The 13,608-nt window shown below is 43.0% G+C and overlaps 1 protein-coding gene across 3 annotated transcripts in view; it reads left to right on the forward strand.

The window, feature by feature from the left end:
• The first annotated feature begins 1,984 nt into the window (after positions 1-1,984).
• The window catches only part of RASSF8 (Ras association domain family member 8), an 88,165-nt gene continuing 76,541 nt past the window's right edge, over positions 1,985-13,608 (forward strand). For 2 of the 3 annotated variants that reach the window (XM_068655911.1, XM_068655902.1), the window contains exon 1: positions 1,986-2,203. The gene's annotated coding sequence lies outside the window, so the exon portion shown is untranslated. Of the gene's footprint in view, positions 2,204-13,608 lie in introns of all 3 variants that reach the window. The other variant, XM_068655919.1, reaches the window with a different exon arrangement.

Genomic DNA, 13,608 nt, shown 5'->3' on the forward strand with positions numbered 1-13,608 from the left:
AAGGAGTGACTCAAGGTGAATGAAACAAATTATTTTAGGATTATAATATAGTGCAATTAAGTTAGGAAACAATTGGGGTGGGCATTGGGAGCCAGGAACTGACTGCCACAGCAGAGACATCCTACAACTACACAAAGTCTTGTCCTTGGTCGGTATAATTAAGCATCACTCCATCATATCTTCCTCATAAATTTCTGGAGAAACAAAGTGTCTTGTTCTTTCAGTATGGCTGAAAGAACAACCAGGCTGCTGTGTTACATAGTGGAGGAGGTATTTATGCAATTTTAGCCTTATTTTACGGCTGGACTTGAGGCTATTTTCCCCCATTTTTCTTAAATGGCTGCAGTCATCTTCCCCCTCAGAGCTAACCTTGGTCAATGCTACATGTTTACATGATCCCAACACAGAGATTTGTTTTTCCTCCTTTTTTAAACCACCTCACCTCTCCAAAGTTTTCAGTTTTTGACAGGGAAAAAAATCACTCCTGAAAATGTATTTGATGCCCTCCCTGGACATACTTGGCTTATCAATGCATGCAAAAATTGCTCTGAAATTTCATGTACTTTATTTTGAAGAAGTGGACACGTGCTATATTCAGTGCCTTTAAAAACTACATTACAAGAGGGAAGCACAGAAAATAAAACATTAGAATATGAGAAATGTCAGGGCTCTTTCTAGCTCCAAAAACAAATCTCATCCTGTAGACTACTGGAAAACTGGTCACCAACAGCATTGCCAGAGGTATCTCTCTAGCGTTTGTTTTTCTTAAGGTGTGTATGTAGCTGACCATGTAGATCACATGACAGATGCCCAACTTGGGATATCCTATGATTCTATACACAGATATTTGTAATTTCTTCCTAACCATACCTCATTTCGTGTGCTTCAGGCCTTTCACACAGACTGCTTAGCACCTCCTCCCATCTAAAAAAGAGGATGAAAGGCCTAGGTGCAGGTCACACCTAAAAGTGTCATCCCTGTCTCCAGAAAACTGTTTCAGCAGGAACTTTGCCTTGCCAGGCGTGCTTATGAAAAATGTGCTCAGTGGTACGGTTATGATGTGATTGCAATGCAACATCCACACCAACTAGAAATATTTGTAGAAGCATCCCCAAGCCCAAATCTTGCAGATACTTCTGTGCTTGCATTTTGATCAAAGTGTGCCATGCTGCGCTTCTGAGCCATGAAGAATGTTACATCGTTAACAGTGGTAAAAGGAACGGCCGAAGGAGTTCTCTTGGAAAGGTTCCTTCCCAAACCATCAGTGTCTCCCAGCCTCTGGACGTCATCCAGGGGATGTTTTGGGAAGGCCACCAGCCCCACAAAGAGCCAGGTGTCACCACTGTAGGCAGCTGAGAGCAGACCCAGCACGAACATTCGTAGACAGCAGTAAAGTCTGTGAATCACAGCTCTCAAGTTCTTTTTTTTTTTTTCTTTTCGCCTTAGAAACAGTTATCTTCCTATTCCAAGCTGTACAATCACAGAACTGATCAAAAGTTCTTATTCTAAACTTTCAGCCAAAAATAGCCTCTTGCTCAAGATTCTTTGCTGCCCTGGGATTGTTTTGTTTTGTTTTGTTCTTTTCCCCTCAGGGAATTTTCCATCATCAAAAGCCCAACGCAGGAAACAATAGCGAACACTGACTGCCGGCTTTCCACGTTTCAGTCGCTTATTCTCACTCTTCCCAGAAACATTGAAACATTAGGCAAAAGTCAGAGAGAGAGAAAATTTTCAAAAAAAAAAAAAAAAAAAAGGAAAGAGAGGGAGCAACAGAACCCAGTTCCAGGTCCCAGCTGGGGGTCTCCCTATTCTTCCTCCTCCTCGCCTTAGGGGGCCCGGCCTCCCCGGGGCCCCACCGCCGCCAACCCGCGGCCCCGCCGCTCGGTCCCGTCCCGTCCCCGGTGCCTCAGGGCCGGGGGTGGGCGTGCGGCTGCGGCTTTAAGAGCTCCCACAATGCCGCGCTGGCGTCCCAGTTCCGTTACATGGCTCCCCCGCTGAAGGGGAGCGGGTCAGAGGCAGGAAGGAGGCGGGGGCGGCCGCGCACGTCCCCCCCTGCAGCCGCCCTCGGCGGGGCCGGGCGGAGCCGAGCCGAGCCCCCGGTCCCCCCGCCCCGTTTCCCCGCGGGGCAGAGGCGGGGCCGCGGCCGTTGGGGCCGTTGGCACTGCCCGGAGCCGCCGCGGGACGGGTGGCCGGCGGCGGAGCGGTGAGTGCGCGGCGGGGGAGAGCTGGCTGCCCGCTCACCGGCTGCCCTCGGCTCTGTTTTCCTCCTTCCTCCCTCTCTTTCCCCCTCACGCCCGCCTGGCTCTTCCCTGCCCCCGCGCTTCTCCCTTCCCGTTCCCTGCCCGGCGTTTGGTCTCCGTCCTTCCCTCCGTCGAGGGTGCTGCTCGGCGCCCTTGCGAGCGGAGTTGGGCAGCTCTTCGTGCTCGGGGAAGCCTTCGCAGGACTTCTTATCCTCCTCGCTAGCTGTCCCCAGCGGGATAATTTCCCCTCTGTTTTTTTTTTTTTTTTTTTTTTTTTTTTGCAACGTGGACTGTTTGGTTTTGGTGTTTCCTTCCCCCCCCCTTCTATGCAGACAGTGCCGGTTGGTTTCATGATTAATCTCCTTTATTCCTGTCCCAACCCTTCCTTTCCCCTTTCTCTCCCTCACTGAGAAAAAAATTAAAAGAAAAGCTGTTTTGCCAGCAGGGAATGCATGAGGTTTGTTTATTTATTTATTTATTTATGTTTGGGTGGAGGGGAGAGCACTGATGAGAAGAGCTTCAGCAGCGGGACGGTCAGGAGGCACCAGCTCCACAGGGCATGGCAGTGGGCTCTGGTCCTTGGTTCGTGCCGCCCTGCAGCACTGGTGCGGAGGTCTGGTCCTGGGGCTGTTTGGGGCTGTTGTCGTAGCTCGGCGTATGCCAAGCCGCGCGCCTGTCGGTGGGGTGCTGGTTTCACGTGCCAGTGAAGCAGGATGTGGGTCTGTGGCTTGTGGGCTTTGTTGCCGGGGAGAATCCGAAGGGGGGAAGGTTATGGATTTCTGTGTCCCCTCTGGAATGACACCTGTCACGCTTTACATCTGAAAATTGCAGTTGTGTCAGAGCTTGCCCCATTAGCAGGATAGTTGGGAACTACCTACACCCGTGACAGAAAGCTCTGTGGTGTGGCTTTTGAAGTCTGGCTTGGACTTCACAAGCTTCTGTCTCATCTCCAGTCAGCGTCATGCATTCAGATGAAGGATGTGTTGTGCAGAGTAAGTCAATCAGTTGCTTGACACCTGTTTAAGGGCTTTGGTGCTCTCAGTTAATTGTGCTGGGTAGTGTTGTGATTGTGTTGTGCTGTAAAAGCAAAGCCTGATGTTAGAAAAATAGAGTTTACCAATAATGTGAACTCCTTAGGTCAGAATTGAAGGAGTGTAGTCCTGGGTTGTGTTGTTACCTCCCCTGACAGATGTCATTCCTAAAGACCACAAGGTTAAATTGCAAAGTAAGTCCAACACCCCCTTCTCCACCTTCTCTAAGGACGGGGGGGAAATACAATTTCATATTGAACTTTAATATCTAATTAGAAAATAGGCTGGATGTTAAACAAGAAGTATTTCCTCTTGTGTCTTAGCAATTCATTGCAAATTCAATGTTTTTTTTTTTTTTTTTTTTTTGCTGTGAGGGAATAGAAATAACTGCTTGTCATTTCTAGTGTTCAGCTGCATGCTCTTTGGGACCAACTGTAAGAGCTAAGATAGCCTCTCCATCCTTCCCACCACCACAAACATAACAGAATTTGACTGTGGTTGTTCATTTTCATCTAGGAAAGAAAAAGATTAAAATCTCTGGGATCGGGGAAAATAGATGGGGGGAAAAGTAGCAAGTAACATTAACAAGAAGTTTGTCTCTTAAAACTGTACCATGGACTGTGTCTGGAAACACCACCAATAATTCCAAAGAGACAAATTAAGATGATTAGCATTACTTCTTAAACCCTTTTGAGAGAAGCTTTGGAGAGGAACACGTTAGCTGGAAAGCAGGAGATGGAGCTGCTCAAGTTCAGTGCTGAGAGCTGAGGATCACGGGTCCTGTTCCTGCTTCTGCCATCGAATGGCAGTATGCCCTTTACCTAAGCTGTCTTCCTACCTGCACCTCATAGGATATGGAGATTTACGGAATCTCTGTTAAGTACTCTTACACATGATTTTAAGAATAATTATGTGCAAATATATTGCTGTTTAGTGGTAATATTTTGAATGCTAGTCAGGTGATAGTTACTCTTGTGCTAATATTTGCTCTTAGGAAGTTGTAAAGCAGAACTCTTGATAATCAGCATTCATTTTGAGTGACAGTGCACAAGACTTTGCATTGCTGTAAAAGTTTTGAGAGTGTTTCCTTTTAACCCCTGTATAACTTCGAGATATCAGTGCATGCTTCATCCATGGTACCTAATCGGTGTGTGAATTTGATAGTTACTGCTCTGCAGAAAGAAACCCCATGAGATTTAATTGCAGGGTAGAGGATTATCTCATGGGGGCTGGGCTGAGGACCCCACTCAGTGCAATGCATGCATTTTCTGGCTTTTTTTTTTTAACTCTGTAATTATGAGATTGGCTTAGTGCATGTGGGGTTTTCTGTTTGCTTTCTAATTTTAGGTCTCTGCTTGGGTTCTTAAGTCTTTAAGATCTCTAGAAATTAAATGTAAATGCTGTGTGGTTTTCTAGGGCTTGTTTGAAATGTTAGATTTTTCTTTTAACTTTCTCAAGCCAGGAGATGTGACTCTACAATATAACAGGACATACTATAATCTCAGTGCTTGCCTTCCTGTAGCATTTGATATTTGTATGCTGTGTAAATACAAGGCTCTATCCTGTTGCAAGTAGTTCTCTCTGCTCTGAATGAGAGACTTGATTCTGTAGAAACTTGCTGTTATGCAGCTTCATCAGCTGTAGGTTATAACTTGCTGTCCTCCTGCCTATGCATGTAGCTAGCTCCTTGCTCTCACGCTGTGGGCAGCTCAGTCTAGGTACAGATTCAGTTCCACAAATAACTAATTTCTTTTTATCCTTTAAAACCCCATGCAAAGTGTATGGTGATTTCACATTTTGACAATAATAGTTTTGCTGGCTAATGAAAGGATAGTCACGTTGTTTTCTACTCTTACTATTGTGAGGATTGTATGGCATCTCTCTCTGTACCGATGAAAATATGGGGAGAGGGCAGAACTGCCTGTGCATGCCAAGCTGCGCAGTGCTTCTGCTCGCCCTGGTTCTTTACCCTCTAAGTTGAGATCAGAGACCTTACCCTGCTGGGAAAGGAAAATGGATTTGAGCTATAGCTTATAAGGACTTGTCACATCTGCTGTTACTCTTGCTCAATCTCTGTAAGCTTCTGGTTGTTGTTGTGGTAACATAAATACGGAGATAGGTGATTATGTTTGAGAGGAATTGAGAAGATGCATGCTGTAAGTTTTTGGAAGGGAGGCTCTTCAGAAATGTGCTTAATTCACCTTTTTACCTAGAGTTACTACTTACAGGGGGGAGGAATCTGTTTACTTTCTTGTGCTTGGAAAAAGGGTTTACCAATAACAAAAAGCATTGTAATGCTTCCCTATAGTCTGGGGTTATTGAACAAAAGTGTCTTGCTGTGCAATATTGTTGCTGTGCTCAATGTTGTATGATAACACATGTTTCTCAGCTGTTGTTGATTCCTCAGTGGCACAGACTTCAAAGGAATGTGCTGAAAGAGAGCCATGGCCAGAGAAAAAACGAGTTTTGTTCCAGTGGCCTGTACCATCCATCTGTTTAAATACTTTGTTGAGCTATTCCAGAGTGTTCAGTCATCCAGTTAGGGCCGACGAGCAATTACAGCTGGAAATGGAGCTGGCTACGAAGAGACCACCTAGAGAACACTTAAATGCTGCCTTCCCCCTAAGAGCCCCCTGCCATCCCAGCCAGCAAGAACAGATAAGGCTCATCATTTAGGGTATCTTTCAACATGACATTGTCTAATTCCTAATGCTATTGAGGATTTATTTATTTTTACTCTCTATGCTATCTTTAGCACAAGAAGGGAAGAATGGTAATGAGGACAGAAGGTCAATTCTGTAGTTTCCTTTTCATGTGCAATAAACCAGATCTATAATTCAAATGAATAAATGTTATTAGCATTTTTTTTCCTAAAGTATATGGGATATTTAACAAACCACTCAAGTGCTTGCGAAGGTAGCTGAACACAATACATTGCTGAATTAAGTCTAGTTCCAAAACACTAGCAGTAAAGTCACCTGTCTTAATATTGGAGTCAATTATATTGTAATGTATCAGTTGGAGTTTCGGACATATTCTGTAGTTCAACCCCTGGTAACAAAGTTTAAAATAACAAAAATGGAAACTGTGTACATGTACGTATATTATGATACAAGAGTATGCTACTAATTCCAAATATTATAATTTACATTTTTCTCTAAGTTCTTATGTCTGAGTCCACTGTGTAAGATAGATCTCAACTCATAGTTGCCAATGAATCTTAAAATTGTTCCCTGTGTGTTTTCAATAGTTCCAGATACTGGAAATCAGGGGAATCTTAACAGGGAGACTATAAGGAACTACTGATAACTTCTGAGTGTTCTCGAAATTTTTTGGTGTGGGACTAACATTAATTTTGAGGATTGGGTCTAATACTGTTGAAACAGTAATATGTTTTTCATTTAAGAGGGTTTAAGTTCCTTTATGAATGGAATATGGTCATGCAGGTACACTAAGAAGATGCTTGAGCCTTGAAAAATTGTGAGATGCTCTAGTATTTGTTCTTACATCAACAAACAAATGGTACAGCTCTATAGGCAAGTGTGGATGTTGTCGTCTGCTGTAGTATTACTCCTGCCTTCGTATTGTGATGAGACACGCTTCTGAGAAGAGAGTTCTTTCTGCCTGTTGTCGGCAATTGTTGGTATTTTGAGATGTCGTGTTTTAATGCTTTACTGCCTCTTCTAGAAACTTCCATTCCTTTTCCTCTCAAAATGCATAATGTAACTGACTTCTATTCAGCTTCTGCCCTTGCTTGAGGGCTGAGGTTGTAGTCTGAATTCATTTATTCCATTTGCAAGCTATACTAGGTGTAACCTTGTCTCATTTCCCTTCCTGCAACAGTGCACAATGATGTATTTCCAGCATGCACCTTGCTGTGTCTCTGGACCATCCAGTTTTAAAATGGCGAGGCAGTGGTGGTGCTTTATTGTGAGTTTCCCTTTAATCTTAGGATCTCTAACTTCCTTTTGTTTCAACTGAACTGAAAGCTTTTTGCTAGAAGACTTTTTGACTCCTGAAGTGTTTGACAATGTTTTTAAGCCGTTGTTCAAAGGGGATTTGGAGTTTCCGGAGCAACCTTTTGAAACTTTGCATTTTATTGTCAGTCAGCAGTTTTGTGAGCACGGATAAGGAAAGTCTGTAATTCCACTGGGCAGCCAGATGTTTTGCGTCTGTGCCAAAGTGGGGAGACAGTGTGGCTTCAGGAGTTGGAGGGTCTGTTGTTCTTGTCACTAGCCTGTATGGGAATCTTCAGCAAATCATGCCAGCTTTTGCTTATCCCCCCTTCCCTCCTTCCCGCTGTGCTTATACTGGTTGTGACAGCCTCCTACAGAAGTTGAGAGCAAAGCATTCTTTGTTCCTTTAGAAAAAGTAGATATTGTCAGTTTGTGGGTTTTGTTAATACTAAGCTTAAAGCCATAGCATGTAACTTGGCACTTAGCGAATTCATAGCTATTCTCCATTAGACTAATGCTAATGTTAATTCTGATTAGTGTGGTATTAAGTGTGTGTGTGGGGGGGGGGGGGGGATAAAGAAAGCAATTTTCAATTACAGTAGGGGGGAGAGCATTTTTTTTCCCCCTGTTCTTTAATAAATTTGCCTGGTCTCTTGGTAAGTGTCTTTTGAAGGTCTGTGAGATCTCTGATCCTTGTCTTGCTTCTTCTGCTTCTATGTGACATGCGAAGGAAAGAAAACCAGTAATGAACTCAGGAGATGTCTGCACGTGTCAGACTCTTTCTGAAGAAGAAAGTAGAAAGATGCCAGAACTAATAAGGTATAAAAGACGGTATTGGGAATCAAGGTACCAATAGCTTAAATGCACCTTTGAGGTTGTATGGCTAGCAATATTAATTTAGCCCTACTACCTAGAATAATTGGCGTGCTAAGAGAAACATATGGCAGTAATGGAATGCCCTTATCCATGCCCATCAGAAAGTGATTGTGTGGCTCTTTTAAGCATGTTCTCACTCATCAGAATTGCTCCCCTGGTATAAATGCTTGCTTTGGGTTTCATCCAAGGCTTCAGGTCAATCAAAGCCTTTGCACTGGTGTCATTGGGAGCGAGGACAGAAACTTTTAATGAATAGCTACATGCTTGATGCTGTGTATTTCAAGTAGTGGAATTGGCACAGACGAGCAACAGGAGTAACAGTCATTGAATACAGCGCAGTGCTTTCATGCTATTAATGGGATTGGAATTGGTAACCTGATACTCCAAAGAGATAACAAAGGCTATTTATCATACAAGGGAACAATGATTTTGAAGGAGCTGGGAAATAGCTTAGTGAAATCTTTCATTAGGACTTGTTCTGGTGAAGAAGATCTGTCAGAAAATGACTGAATTAACAAGAATTTACAAAATAGTCTGAATAGAGAAGTCATTTTCTTATTACCAGTGTTGCTGTACTGCAGTTCCTGTGCTTGTTTACCAGCTTACTTGTTAACTCATATTTTAAATTTTGCTTTTATTTCAAACTGAGATACAATGTAAATAAAAGTGTTTGGGCTTTGCGCCTTCCAAGAATGGAAGACTTAGGGGGAGGGGGTGACAAAATGAAATGATATGTGAAAAGCTTATCTGTGGTATGTGACCTTTCCTTCTTTCCCAAGAGCAGACCAGAAAGCAACCAACTTAATATAAAAGACAGCAGCAGTCCATGGGATTAAACTATGCTGCATGAGATTGTCAAAGAACTTTCTCAGAGGCCTTTTAATACAAGTAGATACAAGATATCTGCAAGGGTGATCTAGTGCAAAAAAACTCAGTCCATCATTGTAACTCAAGATAGTATTCTTCCCAATGCTTGTTGCTTACCAGTAGGAAAAGCTGATTATCTGCCCCTTGCTTTTTAATGAGGCGGTGAAGCTTGCTGTCTCTGTAGGCAAGTCTAGAAGATAAGGGGGCATACCTTTAAGAGGAGGGAAGAGCCATAAGGGAAGGCTAGATTGTGTCTGCTGTCAATAAACCGAAGCCCTGTGCACAAGGGGTCATGTTCTGTATCAGGAGCAAAGGGAAGAGGCTCATTCTTCCTAGATAAGGTGACAGGGAGCTGGGCTCTCACCATAAGCTAAGAACCATGCTTTATAAGGTATTCAAGTGGCATGTTTTGATTTATTTAAACTTTTAGCAAGACAGTTTCTGGGTGTTCAGTTTCTCAGGGCTTGCCAGTCTTCTGTTCTGAGGCACTGCAAAACAAATCATCAGCAATGAGATGTTACAGTAATACTACTGTAACAGGAGGCCTTGCATGAAATCCTGACCTGTATTGCCAGGTCCTGCTCGAATGCCTGGCCAGAGATGAGCCCTGTCCTCCTCTCATGGCGGGAGCGTGCGGCCAGTGGGCTGCCCCCACTGGCAGAGCTGGAGTCACAGCGCAGGCCTGCTGAGTCCCGGGCCCAGCATAGTCCCCTTCCTGCATCGGCCATTACGGGTGACTTTGTAGCCGATCATTGCCTCCCCTTGTCTGCGTTGGTCAATGTACAGTTTGCATTGTGCCTCTTTAAAATGTGCTGTCCTAAACTCCGCATTGCCAATTTCCCACGGCACCTGCTAGCCTTCTGTTAACGCTTCTAATTTGGAATGGACTGTTTGTGTGCTCTGTGTGTCTGACAGCACTGCCACTTCCCTCTGTTTGACTCTTCCTAAATACTTGTTCATGAGCCTTAAAGGTGTTTGTGGTAGCAGTGTAGTATTTGTTTTTGGAAGGGAGGGAGAGATACTGGAATGCTCTCTTCAAATCTCACAGCTGCAGATAGAGATATGCCTTTAACTCCCCCACTGCCCAGCTGTTTGGGGCCAGGGGTGGGGGGACGCTTTCTTTGCCATTTCCCCAGCCTGGAGCTGGTTTTAGCTTACACTGAGCACCTGTCCACTTGTGATTCTGACATCCTGTCAGGACTCATTCCCTCTGCCCCTCAGAAGATTGTTTGTTTTGGGCAGCAATCTGCCTTATCCTGATAGGAAACTCAAGCCAGGAATTTTCCAGAATTGCTCCCCTCTCTCACATTGTCCTTCACTGACCTCTAATCTTTCTTGACAAGATGCTTAGTTTCACCTATCTGCTGCTTTAGCCTCTCACTCTTCACCTTAAATTATTTTTCCAGGAGTGAGCTGCTTAGAAATATCAACCATTACAGATGTGCAGCAGTCAAATTCCTTAACTTTTTAAATCTTGAATCTAATACGAAAATGCTTATGGCAGGTGGATGTATTCTATGTCTATTACTTGTCACTGCAAAAATATCTGTCCTCAGCAGAGGTAAGTCAGCACAGTGGTTATACTTGCATATTACAGTATTCCCATGTTACTTGTAATAGAAGCCCTAATTCTCACTCTAAGCATAAACCACTGCTATAGTAAGAGCATGCAAGTTCAAACTCTTTTTGAGTAGAAAATGCTAATGACTTATATTGGTGGGTGTGTGTGTTTGTTTTTATGTGCTATAAGTGTAATATAGATAGAAGGAATTATAATGAAGTTTTGTCAGACTTAGGACTTTCTAATTGCTTGAGAAATAGTGTTACCTCTAAACAAGTCTTCTCTTCTGAAAGACTTAAATGATTTACCTCAACTTTTCTAAAAACGTATTTGCTTTAATTATGTGGGTAGTAGTAAAGATGACTGGATTTATTTAAATATACATGTGAAAGATATTTTTCCCTATTTTGTAGTGCCCTCTGCACTTTTCATCCTAAGCTTTTATGCAGAAGCCTAAATAATTCGTTATCTGTATGCTTCCTGACTATGATTTACTTTAATAACCTATCATGATCTCAGGACAAACTATACTTTGGAAGATAAAATTTCAAATTAATCTCCATTTTCATCATGACTAGTACGGATGAGCATAGTATTCAATGTTTTTTGCTGTTTTTAAGAGTCAGTTTCTTTCTCCCGGGGACATTAAGCATGTGGTATGCAGAAGACAGTTCTGCTATAATAGAATACACAATGAAATGAGGGAAGACCATGCTGCATGAGCTGAAGTGTCCTCCCAATGTTCCTGCTGTAAAACCTTCTCTGACATGAAGAAGGTGGGTAATGTCTGGGAAGCTGGGATGTTTCTTGTCAACCCCCAGTTCTCAAAAATGCATATTGTTGCTCAATCTGGGCAACACAGGCAGGCTGTTTCTGTGAATACAGAGTGCTTTCCTAGCTAACTAGCTAGGTCCATAGCTTTCCTAGCTATGGACCATGGCCCCTTGTTAGAGGCTCAGGCTCAACAGGACTTCTGTTTCAAGTCTGGGGCTTATGAGGAAAGATGTGCTTCCAAGCACATGTGTGAAATGGAGCCAACATAATTTTGGATGACATCTGAAACTGGGATCTCATTTGAAGAAGAAAAAAAAAGACTTCTTAGAAGCAATGGATGGTATTTCAATCTCTTGGGTGTGTGATGTTATATACAGCAGTACTGTCGAGGCTTTTCTTGCTGGGATTGGAAGGGCTGTGGGCAGATGAGAATCTCACTGAGTTGGTCTTAATATTGAAGAGGGAATCATCTGGGATGTGTCATTCATAATGCAAGCCCTAGTACAAGATTACAGAATGAACCTCCTTTAGATATCTAACCACTACTCAGCAACTTTTCTCATGCAAATGAGAGAGAAGTTTGGTATAGCTACTGGATGACTAATTAGACCTTAAACCAGCAGTTCGCTTGTGTATGTCTCACCCTGAGTCAGGGAGATCCCAGCAAGATGTCACTGTAATAAAGTCCTACTCTGCAAACAAGTGCTCAATTAACTTGTATGTCAACATGACCACTTACTTCTCTCAGTATTCTGAAATGCTTAACAGCAGGGTGCTCTTCTGGAGTTTCAAATGCACAGATGTAAAGTTATGGTAGATGAACAAGATGACACCTAGGAGGTGAGCCACAGTAACTGTTAGTAACTGCCTATGCGCTTTGGCTGTCAGGTAGTGTTGGAGGATACTTCTGCCCAAGACATTAAGCTAATGTGACTTATGTAGCACCTTGCCTGTGATAACTGTGTGCACATAGTTGAACTGCAGCATCTCTGTAGGCAAGGAGTTCAAAGAAAGATCTAAAGCTTAATGTTCTTATGGCGCACTTACCAACAGCACTCTGAACGACCTCTTAAGGAGCAGGTGTCAAAGAAAAGGTTCCTCTCCTAAATAGCACTTCTGACATAGCTGCAGCCTAGAAGAGTGTATTTAGATTACAAGCTTGTTATTGGTTTCAGAGATACTGGTGAATTGTTAGTTTACACAATCTGCAAGGGCTAGAATCAACAAGGTATGTCAAGTGTAATCTAGGAGAGGGCACTTAGATGTGGCAGGGCATGTTAGACACTCCTGTCTAGTTTTTACAGTATCTTTTCCTCCTCCTTATGCCTTAGCCTTCCCTACAAAGCAGGTATCTGTAATGATCAGTCAGCACTGTTATCTTACATACAGAACTCTTTGAGGCTTTGTGTTCTTATACCCAACAGAATTTCAAAATAGTCTTTCTGTATGTCTAGCATTGTAGTGTTGCTATGTGTCGTGTTCCATGTCTTACTGACTTCTGCAACCAGTCTTAATAAAGTCAATCCTGTGATTGTTGAGGTGTCATCTGAAATATGACACTTCAGAAAGACACATTAGAAAAATAGCTCTAAGTCCCAATGTGGGTCCGTTTTGAAGAACTTGATAATGAAGTGAGACATTGAAGCAAAGGCAGATCTAGGGAGTAGTTTGCTTTAGGTGCATTACTATAGCCCTTTTCAAAAAAGGTTTTGGTGATGTGATTCCTTGCAGTGTCTTTATTCCTGAGAGAGAATTAATACAGATTTTCAAAAGCCTTCACGAAGTAAGGAACCAACAATACTGATTTGCGAGCTTTTACTGTTTATCTTTTTGTTTTTAAAAATCCATATCGTAGTAAACTGGAGTGTCCTTTGAATTCTTGAATTCTGTTTTGCAAGGAGACCTCTCAGTTCTGTTTTGCTATGCTGGGCCCATTGTCAGGGTGTCTGTTTACTTTGTACTCTATCAGCCTGAGATGCATACAGAATCATCTAGGTTGGAAGAGACCTCCAAGATCACCAAGTCCAATCTCTGACCTAACACTAACAAGTCCTCTACTAAACCATATCACTAAGCTCTACATCTAAATGTCTTTTAAAGACCTCCAGGGATGGTGACTCAACCACTTCCCTGGGCAGCCCATTCCAATGCCTAACAACCCTTTCAGTAAAGAAGTTCTTCCTAATACCCAATTTAAACCTCCCCTGGTGCAACTTTAGCCCATTTCCCCCCTCGTCCTGTCACCAGGCATGTGGGAGAATAGACCAACCCCCACCTTGCTACAGCCTCCTTTAAGTTACCTA

The sequence above is a fragment of the Anas acuta genome, chromosome 1 (assembly GCF_963932015.1).
Source record: "Anas acuta chromosome 1, bAnaAcu1.1, whole genome shotgun sequence".
NCBI classification, from domain to species: domain Eukaryota; kingdom Metazoa; phylum Chordata; class Aves; order Anseriformes; family Anatidae; genus Anas; species Anas acuta.